Raw genomic sequence first — 22,100 nt, 5'->3', positions numbered from 1 at the left:
GTGTTCCCAAGACAATTCTTGGTGAACACATAACATATCAGATATTGCCATAGGCAAACAGTGATTAGGTCAAGGGGAAAAAATAATCAATGTCTACATAGTTTTCACTTACCAACATACACAATTCAAAACCTAAATTGTTCCCTTGAGTGCAATGCAGTTATACAACAAGACTTAGTTACTCACAATTTAGCAACTGCTTCTAACACAGTAAATGTGCTCAATTCATCTTGGGTTTTAAATATGTCTGCCAATGTCTTCAAATAGGTGGCAGTATCTGTATTAGCAATGGGAAGGCACATGGTCCCAGAACCAGCTATGCAGATAGAAATCACGTTTCTATTCACTTGCAGTTTGTCCAATCACTAGTTAACAGGAGAGAGGAAAATGACATCGGTATATCTATTTCACTGCAGTGCTGCTGAATGACTGTGTAGAATTTTCCACAGCCATGTTACTGAAGCTATGTGGCAAAAAGTGTCAACTGTATAGAGCACCAGCTGACTGTATTTCAAGTCTGAACTTGTTAGTAACATCAGTACAGGCAAGCTTTCATGAGGCCTTTTTCAGCCTTCCCAAACTATAAATCAAACCCATGAAACTTTCACGTTTGGATTTTCTAATTTTCTTTTTTTTTTTTTATTCTAGAGCAATTCAAATGTATTGGGTTTCTTTGATAAAAATATTTCATTCTGTGTAGAAGAGACGGTATAAATCACTACTTTCCTTCTGGTGAACATCAGCCATACAAGCTGAAGCAGAATTGTAGGAAACAAAGTAAGCTTTGTAAATTTACAGTCACTTGTTTTTCTACTATGATTTCAAACTGCAGGATGTACAGCCTGTCCCCCAAAACTCACAAACAAGCAGGCACAGATAACTGGACGGACATTACCACCATCTATTAAACATTGTGTCAACACTGATACCATCTATTTGTTTGTCTTCATGTGAAGTCCACAGAAAACGAATATCTTTAAGTGTCAGAGAACAAACAAACGTGATGTAGGTCAACGATTAAATATCCACTGTCCTCATTCCTTAAGCAGCATCAAGGAACTCAGGGTGACTGCCTCCTTAGTGCCTCATTATCATATGGAGACAGAACAGTGACAGCTGTGACTCCACAACCCCTGGCTAGGTGACTCTTAGGATGGAAACCATACATCTAAGATCCTTTTTCCTTATTCTTTACCCCCTCTTTGGTTTAGCACAGGCTGACACAGACCCTCAATACCACTCCCAGATTTACTTCACACATACTCACGGCAACCTGGTCCTAATTTAAGCTCCCGTGACCAGATTAGTTCCAAGAAGTACACCTGAATTTGCCAAGTCTGCATGTGGAAAAACATTTATGAGGGAAATAGAATCTTGCAGAAAATTCCAGAGGTGGGAAGGACCTGCTGGCAATCCTGAAGAATATAATTCTAGGAAAGGAAAACAAGTGTCTCCCAGAAGACCAAGCATTATCTGTGAACTTTCATAGTTAATAGATACCAGCTGAGTTTTGGCTTAAATTTCTCGCTGCATAACCTTTGTTCAATTACCCTTTATTTTTACTGAACTTCTTTCTAAGACACTCATCTTTTCCAAGGACGTAAAATGAGTTAAACTCAAAATTGCTGCTTGTCTACAGATGAATACTCGGAGCATACGCAGGGAGGAGAAGAGATCTGCTCTGCTGCAAACCCAGCCATGTGTCTCACAACATTCCATTGATTTAAACTGAATGACAGCACAGCAGGGAAATACATAGGAACTAAAAATAATATTAAAAAGGTGTTTTAATGCTTTTTTATGCTGCTAAGTTTTAAAGCAATTCATGAAATGAAAATGAATACAAACCAGCACAATGTATTCCTGTAAGCTTCTGATAACTGGCACAATCCCTTCACTGGCATGTTTGTTTCCAGGGGAGTGTGTCAAATGGAAGAAGACTCTGTTTTCAGCCTAGCATGCCAAATGAATGAAAATTCTGCTGCCTCATGCTTGAGAAACCAAAAAAAGTGCTCTCCTCAGACATGTGCACATTTATATGGGCTTAGGTTTTCTTCACCAACTTGAACAACAGTATTTATATATAATTTTTTCTTCCTTTCAACTATTTTACCTTCTGCATTTTTTCAGAAACGGACTACTTAGGAAAAACTACACTGTCCAAGAGAACAGCATCATGTACAACCATAAGTGCATATTTTAATATAAACTTTGTGTCTGAGATGCAGAGAACGCTCATCAACTCTCAACAGCTTTAGAATTACTCTTCAAATTCACAGTCGATAGAGGCTACCAAACAACAACTGAGGACAACTCACGCCAAAACTGACTAATAAAAAATTCTTCCTACTGCTGTATTTTATTTCCATTAAGTTTTCTATTCTGATAGTTCAAATCGAAGGAATTTGTAGATATTCTTTACTTACTTCACATGCTTTTCCAGGAACACTATTACATATTTATTTTTTTATTCTATTTGATACATTACATTTATTGTTTACATAGTTACATGTGTTACATATTTTTATAATATAGATAGTTGTATGTTTTTATATATACGTGTCTTCATATACCTTATAGGCTAAAGAAAGTTGTTTCTAGTGAGTTCTCTTAAAAATCTGCCTATTACATCTGAGATTTCCAGCCTACAGCTCTCACATAAAAACATTACCTACAAAATTCCTGATCCTGCAACATTTTCAGAGGAACTAAGTTGCTGCAAAGAAAGATTACTGCTTTTGCAGCCCAGGTTGGCAGGGAAAGCAAAATGTGGTGTCTCCTGCAGTGCATTTCATGCTCAATGCCTTTGCTCTCAGATAGCACAGCCCCTTGATTGGCAAGAGGTGACACTATACCCAAGGACAGCTGCATGCAGTCCACATTCACTGTGGAGCAAGAGCAAAGATTTTAGGGTGTTGCATCTGACAAGTTCCAACCCTTCCCATGATGTAATACCAAAAATATGCTGCTATTTGACTGTTTATATAATCCTCTTCCTACATTTCTGCTTCAGAACGTTTCCAGATTCTTTTCTTAGGGTAAGGAATTAAAGAAAATAAGAAAATCAGCAAGGTTACATCCATACCACACCTTTAACTCTTCCTCCTTTTGCTATTCCTGTTCTCATTACGCCCTTCCACCAGAACTGACCCATACACTCTGACACATCTAGACATCTTTTCAAAAAACACTTCCCTGATTTCAGTTCAAGGGTAGTTTTTTGGAGGGAGATTTCTAACAACTACAGACTAAGGTCTTAACAAAAACTAAATACCTATTTAAAAAATAAATAATAACCCCCCCAAAAATTGTTTGAGCTTCTAATTACTATATTCCTGTGTCACCTAAACAGTTACTGTCACTTCTGTGTCTACAACTTCAATTGCTAAAACTTTTCATGCTTTTGGAAGGGGTTTATTACCCTCTTTCTGATGGCCAAAAAATGAGGAAAGAGCCTTTGAGGGACAGGATATAGGAGGTATGACTGAAAACATAAAGCCATACAAGAGATAAACAGAGTACAATTACCTTCAACACAGAAGTTTTTAAAAATATACCCATTATCTTATGCATCAACACCACTTACAAGGTGAATAATCCCCACAGGCATTAATTTCTAGAATAAACATTAACTATTTATTAGCAACTTCTTCAGCATGTCAGCAGTGAAGGACACCAATTTATATGCCCATACACCCAGATACATCCATCATACATACTGTACAATGCTCTAATTTAAATACTTGTAACTGTTGCTCAACTTCATGAAACATTTTAAGAACACAGTTAAATAAGTTTGGAAAGAATAGTGTGACCATTTTTGTATGCTGACTTTAGTAAGCTGACTTTAGTAATGCTTTTAATGTACAACCTTACTTTAAACAAGTGACAAAAACATGGGTATCATAAAACTTCTCTTGCAAGAGCAAAACAAAATGGAAAGAAAATAAAAATAAATCATAAGTTAAACATTCAAAGGCTCCAACAGTCAAAAACGAAAAGGTGTATCAAATAGGATTTTATAAAGCCTGTGTTCCAAGCCCACACTCAGTATTTTAACTGGCAGGTGAGTAACAGAATCATGATTAATCAGGTAGCTAACACTAACCTGACAAACCTACACGATGCAGACATACAGAACTAGAGTTTTAAAAGATTTGGACAAATCAGAGAATTGCTGTAAAAAAATATGACCTTATTTCTTAAATGAAAGACTAATGGTCTACATCTGGACAGAATTCATCAACTACAAAAACATAGGCTAGAAAAAAGCAGTTAGGCAGAAATGATCAGTAAATCACAAGCTGAGTGTGAGTCAGAGGCACGATGCTGCCTTTCTGTGCCTCACAGCACTGTGACACGAGCAGTATGGCAACAAACAGCCGTGCCATGTCACGCAGCAATTGTAAGACCTCAGCAGATTGCTGCATCCAGTTCAAACAATACAATTAAAGACAGCCAGGAACATGTTCAGATGACAAACAAAGAAATCTTACTAATAAGAGGTCTAGAAGAATAGAACAGTGATTTGTTCAGAGAAACCAAAAGAACAAGAGTGACTTAAGCTCACTGAAAAGGCAGCTGACACAAGGAAATAAGGTATTTAAATATGCAAAAGGTAGCTTTAAAGGAAAACTTTAATTATTGCTTTGTCTGATGTACCTGGGGCTAAGCACTATCAGGCAGCTGGCAGCACAGGAAGATTCAAGTCAGGTACCAGGAAAACATCCCATAAGCAACACTAGCATATCACTGGAACAGACTGCTGAAGTCTCTTTTACAATCAAGTCTTGCATGCATTTATCAGGCAGGACTTCGATTTAACCAGCTCTGTCACAGCAGGGTACAGTAGGTCACTAACAGTCTTGTATTTTAGAATTTAAATACCCTTTTGATGATCAATTTAATAATTGCTCTGAAAATATTCCAACTGGATTTACTGCATCTGTTTATGTGGTTTAAAAGGTCCTAGCTGAAAGACAATATTCTTGCCACACTGAAGATGACAGATGTTCATGCCGGAAGAGTCCATGAAATTTTCACAGAACCTAAAACGGCTTCGAAAGGAGTGGCAAATAAAAAGGGGGGGCAGGAAACACTTCTTTGCTATGAAAACCCATGGGACCCCACTCCATGATTTGTACCACTAGGCATTAGGCTTATTTGTCCTGTTACACAGCAGCTGCTCCAAACTAAGAAAGTCATCCCGTAGCAGATGATCACAAGTAAGGCATCCATATAATCTGAGTTTAGAATACTTTTCCATCCATTACCAGCTTTAACCTTGAAAGATGGTAATACAGAACAGATATGATAAGCAAGATTCCTTGACAATGTCAGATGAAAATAAGGACTAAGCTGAACAAGAAAAACAAGCAGAAATTTCTACAAGTAAAACTTAAAAAAAAAAAAATTAACTATTCCTTTAAAAATGTTCTGTATCTGGTTTATTATAAATACATCCTTAAGTGCAGCAACAAAACCACATCAATCAGGATAGGCTAGAGCTGCTGCAGTAAACCACATCCATGCAGAGCAGGTATAATTTATTCATTTAAGACAGAAAGTAGGAGCACCTCTCTCCAAATCTTATATTTATATAATATATGTTTACAATATATTTATATATTTTTCACTTAATATATTTCATATTTGTTTCCACCCTACTTTTCCTATATTACTGAAGGGCTCATTTTGTAGAAGCAGTGTTATTTTTCTTAGGTTAAGGACACTTAGAAATAGCTCTGTCCACTGCTTGAGCTGTGAGATCCAGGTGTACCTGAGTCCACAGTCTTTCATCTGTTTGTTTATCCTCCTAGAGTCTGAAAGAAGACACGAAGCATTTACTGAGATCAAGCAGTTTTTCATCTCATGGCTGCAAAATCCACATTGTCCAGTTTGAATGAATTCTTAGCACCTTTTTCCAGAAAATAACCATTGTTAAATGAAAAAAAATAGAAAACACCTCATGTGTGACGTGGTTATATTTTCCATGAATAAAACCATATTAGGGGAGTGCCACCCATGTACCACAAGGCAAAATTGTTTCACTATTTATTTTTTGGCACATAAAAGAGAAAATGTCTACAAATCCTGAGCTGTGGGCTATTCATTTAAGAGTTGGACTTGATCCTTGAGGGTCTCTTCCAACTCAGAATATTCTGTGATCTTAAAAAAAAAAAAATCAAATGTAAGCAGTCATAAGGTAAAATATTTTTTCTCTTTTTTTTAACTTCAAACCCAGCTGATCAGAAGCAGCAAAATGCTGCATATTTTTAATCAAAGATGCTTCATTACACTATGCTAAGGTAACTTAGAGATTATACAGTATACTAATACTTCTGAAAGCCCTAAAATACATTTATTAAAAGGTACTAATTTATTCAAAATTTATTTCTATGTGTATTTTTCTCAAAAACATTGTTTTGAATAGACAGGCTTATAAAGAACTACCATCAGCATTTGTCAAATTCTTTCCTTCTTTATTCAGAATACTTTCTACTGAGCTAGTTAGGATTTAGCCCTACCAGTCATGTAGGAGAGTCGTATAATGATTCCTTTATACTCATTAACTACCATTTTAATGAGCTATTACTACCTCGGGACTCAGAAGACCTCAGGGAGGTTGTAACATGCCACTACCTATATAGTAATTCACTGCTGAGTTAGTACATAGCCTCCTTGAAAGAATATAGGAATGCCCTCCATCACTGTCTTTAGTTCAGATGCCAGCATCAGCAAAATTTTTGCATGTAAGACACATCCCATCCTAAAACTTTACAAGCATCTCAGTTAAACTCCAATAAGCTTAACAGATTACTGTAAGTGCAGCCCACCATGTTGCTAAATGTTTTCACTCTCCTAACAAAAGGAGCTGAAATTATGAGCATTGTCTATCACTTCAGCTCACAGTCTGATGGCATAAAATATTGCAAATCTGATCAAGGGCCAGGGCAGGAGGAAGGGGAAACGACCATCGCAAAAGGCTATTGGCAAAATCCGCCAGAATCTCTATGAGTCATAAATTAGGCAGCTGATGTCCAAAGGCACACAGATAGAGAAATCAAGTTCAGCATTAGAAACCATCAATTAAAATTCACACAGAAAATTAATTTATAAGCAACTGAAGCCTAAATAATGTTAAAATTTAAACATTGCAGACATATGTGAAAAGCCACATAAATGCAACGACTTATGATGGGACTAACTTGAAGACAGCCTTTCCCATTCAGTAGCAATTTTGTATGGAAAACTGGCATTATGGTTTCTAAAAATGCTTATCTGACATTATTTCTAGCGAGAATGAGCCAAATAATCCTTAAGGAAGATAATTACCTCTCAAGATTTATGACAGCTGTGGGCAGATACTGTTACACACAGTGGCACGCTGTTCCCTGAATTGCCCTCTGTGTTTTTCAAATCAAAATGTTTTAACTGAACCACACAGGTCCAAGCAAGGGGCAGAAAGATCCCTTCCCTGCTTTTCATAAAGCCGCTCCCTGCAAGCAGTTATTCTCTTCTCTTCCAGTACTTTGGAGGCATTTTTGCATCAGGGAAGGAGGGGGTAATTCATGCTGATTCATAAACTGCCTCCTCTTTTGGTCTGCAAGAGCTGAACCAGACACTGAAACACAGACAAGAGAGAGAGCACAGGTCCACACAAGGAAGAGAAGCAGAGAAGATGAGCGAAGGAAACACTTCTGATCTCCTTCAAGTGTTCTTCAGTCAGCTGAGTGCAACACCCAACAGCCTCACCACTACAAAAGGCAGTGGGTATCAACCACATGTACGTGCCTGTTTCTCTCCTTATGCACAAAAATAATTCAGCAAAACAAGCCTTTTGTGCCAATAAGCTAGATAGTTCATCACCACCCTCAGAGCACTGAGAAAGGCACAGTAACAGCCCATACTCAATACTCGCCCTGAAGTCATGACTGAAACAGATTGGGAAATGCTCCCTGCTTCCTAAGAGAAAAACAAGTAAAGGAGCTAATGTAAGGTCAGTTTTTCAGCCACCAATATTCACAGGTAGCAGCTGTATGGATTGTATTTGCCTCTCTTCATGTGTCGTGCACTCATAGAGATCTGTCCTCAAGTCACAAAAGCAGAGTTGAAACTGAACTACTAAAGAAATCTCTTGCTTCCTCCATTTCCATTTTCATCATAAGCAGAAGTAACAGATAAGAGGAATTTTCTTCTGACACCTGTATTTCAAGGATACCTCCTCAGACTGGAAGGATTACAGAGCAAAAAAGAGAGCCAACTGCAGGACCTAAAAAGTTGGGTGAGCAGAGCTGATAGCAAGACAAACACTGCAAAAGGCAAAAAAGAACAAAATGAAGAGGAAAAGTATGCCTTTTTCTGTGCCTGTGGAAAAGAAGAATTAGCAGTTGAGTGAGCAGCAATAAGAACTTGGCACAGGTTGCACCCCATTAACTGTGCTACCAGAAATCTGTTTCAGCCAACAGACTGCAGAAGATAGTGGCTACTACCAATTCATTACTTGCCTCTCAACATGGGATTACAGGATTATCAGCATCAAAGATAACAGCGAAAGTTGGGAGATAAAACTGTGGTCCTGCTGCCTCAAGTAGAAACACTGGGAAATGTAGATTATTTCAAATGCATAAGATAAGATTTAAATGAAGCAAGGATAAATCTTAACATGGGTTCTCCTCCAAGTTTTCAAGTTATGAAGTCAAGACTAAAAGAAAAATCATCATTCAAGTAAAAATATAATTAGTAGGTAACTTTTCACACAGGGGGAGAGGAAAGGACTGCGAGTACACAACTACTACGCAGAAATGAGCATTTTGTTACTGACAATCCTGCAAGTAACAATAATACCTAAAACTGCATTTCCCTCTGCGTCATAATCCCAACCATGGAATCTAATCCACGAAGAGTTTTTTCCCCCAACAGATGCAATTTCTTCTTCTCATAACTTCTCTTTTTTGGAAGGAAGAAAACCCAAACACAAAACAACGGCGGCAGAAATACTGCAGAACTAGCTCTGAAAAAATCTGTCCCAGTAAATACCACTGGACAACATAACAGAAATACTTACTTCAAAGTGAAGAAACCAGGAAGAAGGAAGAAAGTACCAAAATTAATCTGTTTCCTCATCTAGCTCCCCTCTTTCAACCAGTACCACACAAACCCTGAGCAGATGCCAGCAGTGGAAGCTGAATACCCTGTGGCAATGTCAACAAAGAGCAAACAGACATAAAGGATAAAAATATTTGGTTTTTGTTCTTTGAATCAAGAGAAAGGATGAAACTTTGTAAGTAGCAAGAGAAGGTATGGTTAAAAAATGATGAGATTGCCAAAAGTTAAGAGGTTAATTTTAATTTAATTCCATCTAAAATGTAAGCTTACCATTTAAAAATTAGTAGATAACATAAATATGATAAAGATAATACATGCTACAAACAATAATGAATATTCTGAACAACTAAAGGGGATTTGGGAAGAACTCGGTGATTCCCTGAAAGGAACTACAATCTGTCTGTCGTTACTCCTGCCACTCTGTCTTTATGCCACACGCAGAAGATGACTGCTTACCCAGCGAGCAGCTATTCAGGATTTTTCTCCACGCATTTATTCATGTGTGGCCTCATCTGCTCGTAGCTGCATGCTGTTCAAACATGTTTGGAAGCTGCGGCTATTTGTTTTGAAGCCCATCTTGATGGCATCAGAGTTCATCAATATTATTCACCATTGTAGTCTCTTATGAGACAAGCGGACATTACTTACCTTTTTTAATATATCATAAAATGAGGCACAGATTAAGGTAAAATCATCAGTAATCTCAGGTGGTAATTCTATCTCAGATATGATTTTTCCAAGTGCTCGGTATCAAACAACATTTCATACATTCAGGGCACAGACTTTAATCGACTTCAGCTGCAGCTGCAAACCCTCAGCATTTCTGCATATAAGGCCCTAGTACCTCAAATTATGCAACCAGAATTGCAGAGCACTCAAATCAATTAGTCACCACTTGGGAAAAGTTTCGTTTAAACGACTTGCCGAGCATCACATAGGAATTCTGTGGCAGAGAGAGGAACAGAATTCAATCCTCAAGGGCACTTTTCGTCTGACTAGCTTACCCATGAAACCATTTCCCCCCCGCAATCTTCTCCCCCACTCGCTACATACCCTCAACATCTACAGGTTAAACAGTTTTTACAGACAACAGTCTCTTTCAATACATAAGCCTGAAGCTGCACTGGGGCCAGATCTCTCCCTGAGCCTGAATAAGTAAAGACCCTGTAGAATATAATGTAGTGAATTAAAAATCATCACAATGAACAAGCACAAAGAAACCAAATTAAGATCTGAAACATTCTGAAAACTGACATTCCCTAATTTTAGAGTATGCAGCCCCAGAAATCTGTTCCTAGTCTTTTAAAAGTGATATTAAGGTACATGGCTGCGGTACAAAAAGACAGAGAAACAAGCTGATTCGGAAAGGAATAAAAATTTGCATAACCAATGCAGACCTGCTTTATAATACTAACTCACAAGCAGTGTTTTTCCCCCTCCCTTTAAACAAACCCCAGCTCTCTGAAGCATCATTTTGATTCCAACAGGCTCCACTAAACTGTGGAAGAATCTGGCTAGTTAACAACTTGCCTTTTTCAAATTACTGATCTTAACACAAATAGAACATGAAATGGATTTTTCCTTAGAAGTGTAACATTTCTGTGAGATGTGCAGTAGTACTGGTGTCTTCACAGACACAGAATATCATCGTAAAAGGGTTTGGAGAAATCAGTAAAGCAAGTGCATCAATTAGGAAAGGAAAGGAAACTGCATGTATTTAAAGCAGATGAGCCTAGGTGCAGACAGACAGGTCTAAAACACAGTGTCCATGCAACTGATGATTCTCTTACAGGAAAATGTACTTTGTCTCAAAAGACCCAGAAGTATTTACCAAGCACTTTCTGCAAGGCTTATGTATTTTTATCACCTATGACAAAGCAGCCCAAGTCCCAGCACCTTCCAAAATCTCTAAAGTATAATGAAAGTAATGAGATTCTAAAAATAATGGCAGCCCCATGAGAAAGCAGTAAAGTATTTTAATTACTAATTCTCTTATGGTACAACAAAGTTCTTCCTTAATAATTCAACAGAAGCTCCCTACACGAGAGGGTACTCGGAAAAACAAATGGAGATATCTACTTTTAGATCACAAATAACCTCAACAATTTTTAACCAAATTATTTGGAATCTAACCGAAATATAATTTGTGAGGCACATTTTCAGGAGTTATAAATAATCCAGAACTGTTTTACTTATGTGAATGGCATTGTTAGCATTTATCCATACAAGACATACTTGCAATACTTTATATTGCTTCTATCTCTATTTATCACATTAAACGCAAAACATTTGACTAAGAGTTGAAAAGCTTTATATACCCTGGAAGACAAATTCCATTAAGCTGAATAAACATGACTAATCCAAGCCTTTCCTTAAAAAAGCCCCAGGACTCTAAGTATTGCAGTAATATTTTTGATACAATATTTCATGTATTTTATTTTTGATGTGGCGTGTTATCCCTGCACTATATAAAAGAATAACTTAAAATATAGAACCATACTATTCCCACATGGGGCAATCAAAACTTGCATGCAATTAAACCAACATTGTTTTAAATACTGAAATTTCAACTACACAAGTTTTCAGGAATACTAGGACTCATGTGTGTACTTACATGGGAGTCAAATGCTATTGCTGCCTAAATACTGATGGAATCGTGCTCTCAAACTGACAAGCATGCTAAACTTTAATTCGATAATATTTACAGATCTCCAGTCAAACTCATATCTATAAACTGAAAAATTTTGTTTTCTTTATGAAATGAGTCTACAGAAATCTTCAGCTGGGTCTGAAATATAAGTGAGTATTGAATAAGGACACACAAACAAAAAAACTTGCTGTTCACCACCTAAATAAGTTGCAACAGAAGTTCAAATTCTGAAAGGCTCTCTTATGGCAAAATAAAACATAAAGAGTTAATTATATGAGCAATTTTCAATTCTTCCTATTTATTCTGTTCTCACTAAACACTTCAATAAATGCTAATCATTACACAGTTTTCTATAACCAGTTTTATCATTTTTCTATTATTCTACAATTATAACAAAGAATTGTTATTGAATTCTATAATTGCTAATATAAATTAGAATTGTTTAGAAAGTCTCTTCATTGCAGGGAAACTTCTGATTATTTTCAGCAATTCCATAGCTTTGAATAGTGACTCTCCTCTATCACTATTAAAAAGCAAGTAAATGTGAAAATGAACTTCACAAGAGTCTTCAGTTCTGGTAAGGCATTTTTATTTATAAATTACAAAGTGAAGTATTGCCTACATAAAGTGAATTAATTCTTTGTTCAAAATACACATCAGAGTAAACATAGGAATAGTGAAGGCTATTAACTCCAGATACTGGTTGGTAATTTGTTCCATTTTATGCCTTTTCCAAGAACTGACTTGTTCCTTCTGCCCACACAGGAAGTGACCATTTGGGATTTGCTCAGCAGTCAAGGATAAATAAAAATAAAATACCATCAACAAACCTCAAAGTTTTAATGATAAAGTTAATATAAAGATATAACTAAGAGACAGTTTCAGGGCAAAAATTATCCCAAGTGTTAGCACAGTAAAAGAAAAAGGCCAGAGGATTTTTAAAAGATCAATATGAATTTGCTGACTTCCACAGAGATAAAACCTAGAAATTGAGACCTTTACTATTATTGGCAACTCTTTACCAGATAAGGAGAAATAAAAGTAACACATTGCTTCTGGGGAATTGCTACTACTGCACTGATTAATATAGAAACTATTTAGCACAAACTAGTTACCCTCTAGAAAGCACGAGAGTTGCACTACATTCACAGCCTTTTTTTCCCCCTTTTATAAAATGTGATTTCTTCCACACAATATTTAACAATTGTATGCAGCCATATAACATGCACCCCCTGAACAAGCTGTCCATCAGCTAGATAAACCTAGGATGAAAAAACCCAACCCAACCAACCAGATTTTTTAAATAATTTATATTTGCTAAAATTCTTAACAATCACCTAGAAAAATAAAATTTATTTTGCACAAATAGATGTATTCTTCCCATATCTGATTTTTGGCATTTATGCTGCTCATCCTGGCAAGCAAAACACAGTAAGATTAACATTAACTTCTTAAAACAGATTTCATGTTTCAAACGCTGCCATAACTTTCTTGTATCTTTCAAATTTCAGATTCCCCCAAAATGAACAGTAGCAGCTAGAAAAGCTTGCACCACCTTATCATAAAATTGTATTGCAGCACAGTAGCTAAGATTTTCCAATGACATTAAATAAATGCAGCCATACCATGTAATGGAGTAAAATTACATTGTTTTCCAACAAATCTTACTGAAAACAGCATTGACAAGAAACCCATTCCAACACCATTTTATACACAACAAACTAATGCCATAGATGAAATGCTACAGTCTCACAAGGGCATTTCCAGCAAATGAGTCTCCCCTGACTAAAACCATCATTCTAAATACTGCACTATCTTTGACTCCATCTTCTAACCTGTTCTTTCTACCACTTGACAGAATTTGTATTTGGTACTTATTTGATAAAATAAACTTGAATTTTCCCCAGTAAGTTTGCTCTGGCTGCCATTATATTTAACCAGCACAGCAGTCCATCAATTCAAATTGCTAACATTATTATGAAGAATAATACTAATTACAAAGAATAACGTGCTTTAATACTTTTTAAAAACAAGAATGGCACCTGAAACCAAAATAAATATTTGATAGCTCTGGCAATTTTAACTTATTTTCAACTGTGAGTTTATATAATACTATTATAGAACTAGAATAATGCTGATAATGATTACAACATTCAGTAATTATGCAAATCTGGAGTTTGCTTTTTGACATTCTCTTAAATTAGTACCAGGCTTCTCACATGGAAAACTTAAAAAACCAAGTTCTTTACTCATCATCCAATCAAAAATATAACTGCAAAATATTAGCTATGTGTATTTTAACAAAAAAGTTCAGTCAAGTTGCGTCTGCATGGATGTTTTTGATACTCATTCAAAATCACATGTCAAAGACACTGCATAAAATTGAAACCTTTACTAATGCCAAGGTTTGACCCAGGATCCAAAATAAATCTGCATGTACAGACCCTTGTACCTACACAAAGCACCAATTACTTCAAATAAGGTTTTGTCTGTGCACTAGAGTCCACCCATGTGGAGCCAATTACTACAGCAGGGCCATTATATGGTTCATTTCCCCATACCAGCTTGGCAAGAGGTGTACATGGGTGTAGGAAGTGCAAAAGAACCTTCACTAATAAAGCACCTAAAACACACATCCGTGCATTGTAATATTTAATGTTACAACAAACACTCCTTCAATGGGTCTAGACCACGCAAAAACAGAAAATCTTGCAGGGCAGTTTCCAGTGAACAGCATTTTTCAAGTTTCTCTTTTTGGTCACCAGTGAAATTTAACTATCTTCTTTTTAAAAAAATCTTGAATAATTATGCTGATCCTTAATCTACAACGCTCATTTCTAATAATACCTGAGAATTATTAAGAATCTTGAGAAGTTGTAGGATTTGAACAGAAGGTGTGAGAAGAATTCCAGAATTGCATGTTCTTCAAGTAGTATGCTTATAAAAGCAGAAGCACTGACATTACTTATTGATAATGTCTGGTATCATTCCAGGTCTATTTGGAAAAGTTGTTGTTAGAAACAATTATAATAAATATGAGGAAACCACTTGAGTATAAAAATCTCTCCCCCACTGAAAGTACTGAAGCTCCATCTAGAGGCTTTTCTCCATCTACTGTCATTTGTGGTATATGTAATATCACCTAGAAATGTGAACAATATTAAATGTCAGAGGCTTCCTTTGTACCTCCTCTTTTGTTATTCATAATGGTTCTTGCCCTGAACCTTTGCCCGGCAACACTAGCTCCTTCACTGCCATCAAGTGGTAAGAAACCCAAACTGAACTTAAAAACGTAAAATCTCAATCATCAGATTAAATGATCAGTATGGTAGAGAGATAACTATAATTACTGAACACTGACACTCTTTATGGTTCTTCTCATTGAAGTTCCAGTATATCTACTCCAGAGCACTATAGTGCCTCACACAATAAATTCAACAATGGTTTCAAATCTCTTTTTGTAAGATTTTTACTTCAAATTGTACAAAATAAAAATCTACATCCATATTCCCCAACACTAGATTTTGAAAAAGAAAGGCATCACAATGAAAAAATTTATTTCTTTAAAAGGAAAAATATACGCAATACTTAACACCAATAATATTTAATTTGGCAATTAGGAAGAATTTCATAACATAATTAGCAGGAACAGCACAAACATCTCCTCAGACTTTGTGTTGGCAATTGGCAGTATCTCAAAAGAAAGAGCGAAACAGCAGCTCATCTCTCCAGCAGTGTCTAATGCAGCAAGTATGCAGCTATGTCAGTCTCTCTGTGCTCCACAGCTGTAATCAACTGTGGACATTTGTTAGGTCAGGAGAAGCCTTAATGCTCTACAATCACAAGTGAGCTACTGGGAAACAAGCGCACAACACACCAAAAAAACTGGGAGGGTTTGTCTAGATCAAATAAATAGGAAAAAGAACTAACAAAGTAACAGCAGAATGGAGCCAGGCAGCAAGACCTTGATTATTTCAATTTCAACCCTTCAGTGACTTATGGTACAACTACTCCCAAGGTTGCCCATCACTCCCACATAGACTGCTTTTTGTTACACAAAGTCCACAAGGTTTCCACCATGACCTTGGTGGAATACCAAGGAATATCACTGCAATAGACCTCCTAGCACACATCCAGTGTCACTGCACTACGAGCTCCTATGTGCTCCTGCATGCACACAATCTTACTTCACCACATTTTCTTTTCAGCAGTTATTCTAATTGGGTATTTTGCCCATAGCAGAAGATAAAGTACAAAGACTTTCTGGTGTCCTGTTAGACAGAACAGTGACCAGCACATGCAATGGAGCTTAGGAATTCAATTTCTGTCACAGAAATTTAAAAACAGAAAAAGGAATAGTGAACAGGAAACAAAAACAACAACAGTTTTGATAGCAGAGATATTCTATGCCTTATCTTACTTCATTGGTAAAGAAAGAACTATTGATTTACTTCTATCTCTGTCCAGCAGTCCACAGATTCCACCTGATCTGTGTAAGTACTGGGTGGCCACTTACCTACTTCTAACTGAGCAGAGTGAGCTCTGCTGAAAAGAAGACTCACACAAGGCAGTCTGCTAAATATTTGCCATTTAAAAAGCAACATCCAGACAGTCAAACTTTCCAGCTGGAAGAGGTCAGTCTGAAAGATCTGACTTCTGTGTTTGCTTGTCCCTGGAACCCAGCCTGCTCATCCAAAGACACTTCGTTTCTAGACCAGAAATTTTCAAACACAGTTGTAAAAAATCCTCCTTCAAAATAATAATTGGTACAACATCTACATATTGAAATGTAGAACACATCAAGTATTTATTCAAGAATAACTTTTAAAAGCCACAAATAATAAAAGTATATATTGGGAAACTTAGGACAATTATTTCTTCTACAATGTTGGGAAAGGAGGGATAGAACTGATACTGGCAGGCAGAAGTAAAAACAGATCTTCAGGAATTACATTAATAAGAAGAGACTAAAAACTGAACAGAAATCAGTGAACTGGCAATGACAAAAAAACAAATAAAAAGGCACCACCAATAACACCAAACTATGTGAGGATAAAAAAAAAAAGTCAGGATTAAAAAAATGGGTATATACGGGGCAACTGTAACATGCTGCCTAAAGCCACACTTAGCTTTAATATCAAGGCAACACTAAGTGCCTGTTGCTTGGCAATTCATCTCCAGATCCAACTGAAAAGCCAAAACCAATTTTATACAGTCATTTTAGTAACAGAAAGCATTGGGATTAGACAAAGAGGGTGTTCCTGAAGTAATTGAAATGTAAGTTAACCAGGGTGCATGCAACCACTTTAGCTCCCAAGCTGAAAGGGCTGACTGAATTTATGATGAGCAGTGAAAGCCACAGTAAAATCTGATGGCAGCAGGAATACATTTAAAAACAAACCAACCAACCACACAATAAAGAGAAAAGATGACCTTAAAGATTAGGAGTGACAAACAGAAGACATTGGACATTAACAAGAAATTTAAAAACCATTAGTTTTTCCTCCCAAACATGATTACGTGTAGTTTGAACTGACTACAGATATCTCAGAAGAATCAAACACATTGATAAGAAAAGTAACCAGAGAAAGCGTGCTTTAAAAGTTACAGATATCCCTGTAAAGTATCCCTGATTGATAACTCTAGTTCTTAATGAGATGACAAATAACAACGGGAAACGAACTCACAAGGCAAAGTACAGTATAACCCAAGCAGAACAGAGAGGACTGTCAGACTGCTCATTCTTGCAGCCTCTAAAAATTAGAGCAAAAGAAAACCAAAAAACAACTAGCACAGAAGCCATGGAAAATACCCTCAAAGAATAGAGAGCAATTATTAGCTCCAGAACTGCATTGCAGAAGGTTCCTGGGATGTACTCACAAAGCTGTAACAGCACTCGAGCATCACAACCAGCACAGCAGTTCTCAGCTGTGGCCACAAGGGACCTCGGACACCGCCCTCATTAAAGAAACACTCAGTACTGGCTGGGTGAAAAACAGCTTTAGGCATACCAAAGAACAAGAAACCATTTATTTAACTGTCTCGTACTTCATCATTATTCTAGGATTAACAGTTTGAAGAAAGGGATTTCATCTGGGGGCAAAATCATGCAAAAAAAGGATAAAATCAAAACAACAACAACAACAAAACCACCAGGAAGTCCAGCAAGCTAATGGCAGCAAAAACTGTAAACCTGTTGCCAAATATTAATCTAGCAAATCAAGTCCTTGTAGGCAGATCTGTTACGACATCTAGAGAGAAATGAAGAGACTGAAGAAATGAAAAATTATCAGCGTAGGTAATTTTGAAGTTTTGTTTGCATCTTTTCTGGGTAAAGAACATAACAAAGCTCAACTAAAACAAAACACGCAGGAAGTCTACAAGGAAGCAGCATCTTCCTTTCTAAGGCTACAGGTGTTATCCTAGTGGTAACCAGAAGAAAACTTGCCTTTGCTCTTCTCTGTCAAGATGCTACTATCATTGGGACTCTAGAAGAAAGGCTGTGGCCTAGAAATTTAAGATCAACTCATCCAAAATATCATCTGAACCAGGCTTTGTCAGAACATGGGATAGGTGCTCATACTTTATCCAAATAAAACCACCAAGGTCCAACTACTTAAACACAAAACAAAGGACAGCATAATAAGCAAGATGCAACTTCAAAACGTCATCAAAAGATCAGCAATGAATCTCTTAAAGATTATCTCCTTTCCTTGGGCTATATTAGAAACTGCAGCACTTTTCCTGATGCTTGAAAAGAAACACAGTTTTAGAGCAGTTATACCAGAGCACATGCAATAATTCTTGCTCAAACCACCAATTAGATATTTATCTTAAAAATTTAATACAGAAGACCTCAAGCCTGTTAGGCAGCCAGTAAGACTGAACATAAACTTCCCTGGAGTAGCTTGCTATTCCAAGCACATGCTGGCTCACTCTATTCTGCTCTCCTTCCTCTTGCCAGAGTGTTGGGCCTCAGCAAAGTGCCACCCTGCACTGTGCATCAGGTTAACTGCCAGATTTTACACTAGTATAGCTCATCTAGAGTATTATTTCACCTCTTGCAATTATGTTTTTCCTTAACCAAGTCACTGCAAGACAGAATCCTTGGGAAAACGAATCCTGTTTTCAAGGTACCTACTGCAAATATATGAATCAGTTACAACCAAAATCCCAGAGCACAAGCCTTGGGCTGAGAGGCAGAACAGCCTTTTCTAGACCGAAAAGTTATCTGTAGTACACTTACCATAGCCTAGCACACAAGCCAATGCCTTTTGTATTAATTCAGTCACACACACACACCAAAAAAAACCAAAAAAACAAAAACCAAAAAAAACCCAAAAAAAACCACAAACAAAAAAACCACACCCCCAAAAAACTAACAAACAAACAAAACCAACAAAAAAACCAACAAAAACCAAACAAACCAAAAAAACCCACCCCAACAGTTAAGCAGGGAAGGAGGAGGAAAGATGTGTTCATTTCCACATTTCATTGGATTTTCCCATGTTTTTAGGGTATCTGAAAGATCAATGTCCTTCATGGAGTCTTAATTTTTCTTTTTACCACCACTTCAGGATTCATACCATTTCATCTTTAACTGGCAATACTGGTTTCACTATTTAACTGAAAAAAAATATTTTTTTTTATCATGACAGATTGCTATTTTTCTAGCTTTGCCAACTCATACAAGATTACATCTTTTTAGGCATTCTTACCTTCATGCCTAAATCCACTAATAGATTGGGGGAAGTGTCAGAGGGAACAGATCTTTTATACGTGAATCTTTTTATCCATCCACCCTTCGCCAATGGAGAGTCCAAGAGGAACCTCTAGTTGAGCAAGCTACCCCTTAAGAACAGTAAAAAAAATAATCTTACTAAACTATGCTGTGAATCTCATACTCGGGTGAAACGTGGCAATGCCTACAATATTTGCACTCCTTTCAGGCTTGCAGCCAAACACTCTGAGACTACACAAGCAATCCTGGCATAAACTGGGGGTGGGGTGGGTGTTTGGTTGTGTGACAAGTTCTACACTTACAACTGGAATGGGAAATAGTTTGTATATTTGTCTTAGCTGAATTGCAAAATATTGAATACTTGATCAAGATACAATTCTACCTTGACTGAGAAATCAATTTCAGAAAGCAACCTAGTCCAGTACTGTCTTTCCTGGCCATAGTATCAATCCAATCACATCTAACCAGCTGTCATGTAAGGCTCTCATATCTCATGACAGCAGACAGGATAACCAATACCCTGATAATAATGGGATACCATTAATTCAATGACAGTGTCTGTGAGTTAATCTGTTAGAAAAGACCCCAGAAGCTACAGGAATGCATCTTGCATATTCCAGAAGTGAAGACACTCACATTTTACAGCCTTCTGTTTCCTTTCGGTCAGAAATTTAAGATTTGCCCCTGTTAACAGTTGTCTAAATACCAGTCATATTTTCTTTTATAAAAAAATATTTTTGTGTTAAAAATCTGAACTTTGAGGAAGTCAAACACATGGAAGACAAATGAAGGAATGATTCTTAGAAAGAAAATGTGGATATCCATATTTACTGTTAAGAAGTGTTTATTTTCACAAATACATTTACAAGGGAAGTCAATATTCTGCAATGCAAAATGGCAGCCTATGCAAGAGCACTTTTTAAACAGGCATCTCAATTACTTTTTACACTTCAGATATTATGAAACGAATGCTAACAAAAGTTTAGTACTGAAAACTTTAAAACAGTATGATTTAAAATAGGAAATATAATATAAAGATTAAAGTACTTTATTGTTAGGGCATGATTTTCAATTCAAATGCATTTCTCTCCAACTCTATCCCTTCTTATTGGAGGATATAGTATAACCTAAAAATTTTGGATGTAAAAACAGTCCACTCAAACATACATCTTCAGAAACTGAGAGAATTAGATATTACAGTTTTACCTGAAAATCAAGATAAAGCTAACTACATACTGCAATTTGCTGTCACACTAAGACAAACTGCAGGCTTAAAGAGACAATCCCAAATGGAACTTAAAACGGGAAGTATTTACCACCTCTGCTACAAAATTCTCCATCTAAACTCTGCACCCAGTACATTGTACCTACAAAACTACAGTTCCTAGTAAACAGTCTGATTTCATCTTTCTTTACCCCACACTTTTTTCTAGATACTGCTTCCTTGTGTTCTCAAACTTGACTTCTCAATGTACCACATCAGACATACAGATGCTAGCAAACGGCACACTCTACCCTAAATTCTCATTTCTTGATGATAGTCAAGGTGCATGCACAGCATGGAAGCAACGCACAGGATTAGAGACAGGCTTTAATGCCTTTAAATAGGACCTAGAACTATGACTTTATTATGTCCCTGAACAATAAACAGATCAACTCTATTTAGAAGAATAAGAAAATTGATTATACAATAAAGAACTGTACTGAAAACTTGAAATTCAATACCCCTTATCTGATACAACTTTTAGGTTTAGTGCGTTCAATTAAATCTGCTCTATTTCAAACAAGTTCCCTGCTGCAAAAGTTATTTCAGCAAGTCTCTACCTTTTAAAAACTTCTAGAAGTGAGGGTATTTCATAAAACCCTGCCGTGTTTCTCCTCACAATGCCAACACCTGATAGAAAACACAAAATTGAAGTCTTCACTGTGATTTATGCAATATCAAAATCTTGCCTAAACCAGCAGGAATAAGCAAAGACATAGCAAGTCAGTGGTACCATCAGAATTACAATAACTGGATTAAAATATTCTTATTGTTTCCAAAACAATATACTTAAGTACATCACAGTAAGAACTCTGCTGCAGAAATAATAAATCCACAGATTTACTACGGTATAAAGGAACCGTGAGTCAAAAAGGAGGGAGGGAGGGAGGGATGACAGGACACAAACCAACTCTGCCTAAATCTTAACTCAAGTAGTAATACAAGCCCAAACCCCCTATCCTGCAGCCTGAAAAGAGAACTACTGTCCATGACTGGTGGTACAGAGTTAAGACCAGCAACCAAAGCAAAGTGACCAGAAGCAGATGATATGTTCCTGAACTCCCTACAGATATCTCAGTTAAAAGCCTGGGCTCCTATGAAAACGTGCTCAATCATTCATGTGGAGCAGTTAATCAAACAGGAAAAACGGCGTAACAGCAGCTATTCTTCCCTCTAACAATAAATAACCACAACAGCAATGTGGTGAATTTTCGTGCCAGTTCCATTAGAATTCATGGAATGCACAGCTAAGAAAATGTGTTGCCTATTTCTTTCCAGCATGTTACTGAGGACTTCTGTATTTGTTCAAGCAAACTAGAATGTCAATTTATTTTATT

At 36.7% G+C, this 22,100-nt stretch overlaps 1 protein-coding gene across 1 annotated transcript in view; it reads right to left on the bottom strand.

Annotated features, from left to right (window-relative positions):
- Nucleotides 1–22,100, bottom strand: part of DNAJC1 (DnaJ heat shock protein family (Hsp40) member C1) — a 108,046-nt gene that overhangs the window by 74,123 nt on the left and 11,823 nt on the right. The window lies entirely within an intron of this gene.

The sequence above is a fragment of the Motacilla alba genome, chromosome 2 (genome assembly GCF_015832195.1).
Source record: "Motacilla alba alba isolate MOTALB_02 chromosome 2, Motacilla_alba_V1.0_pri, whole genome shotgun sequence".
Classification (NCBI taxonomy): domain Eukaryota; kingdom Metazoa; phylum Chordata; class Aves; order Passeriformes; family Motacillidae; genus Motacilla; species Motacilla alba.
The sequence above is the reverse complement of the archived record's forward strand: the minus strand, read 5'-3'. Positions and strand labels throughout refer to the sequence as shown.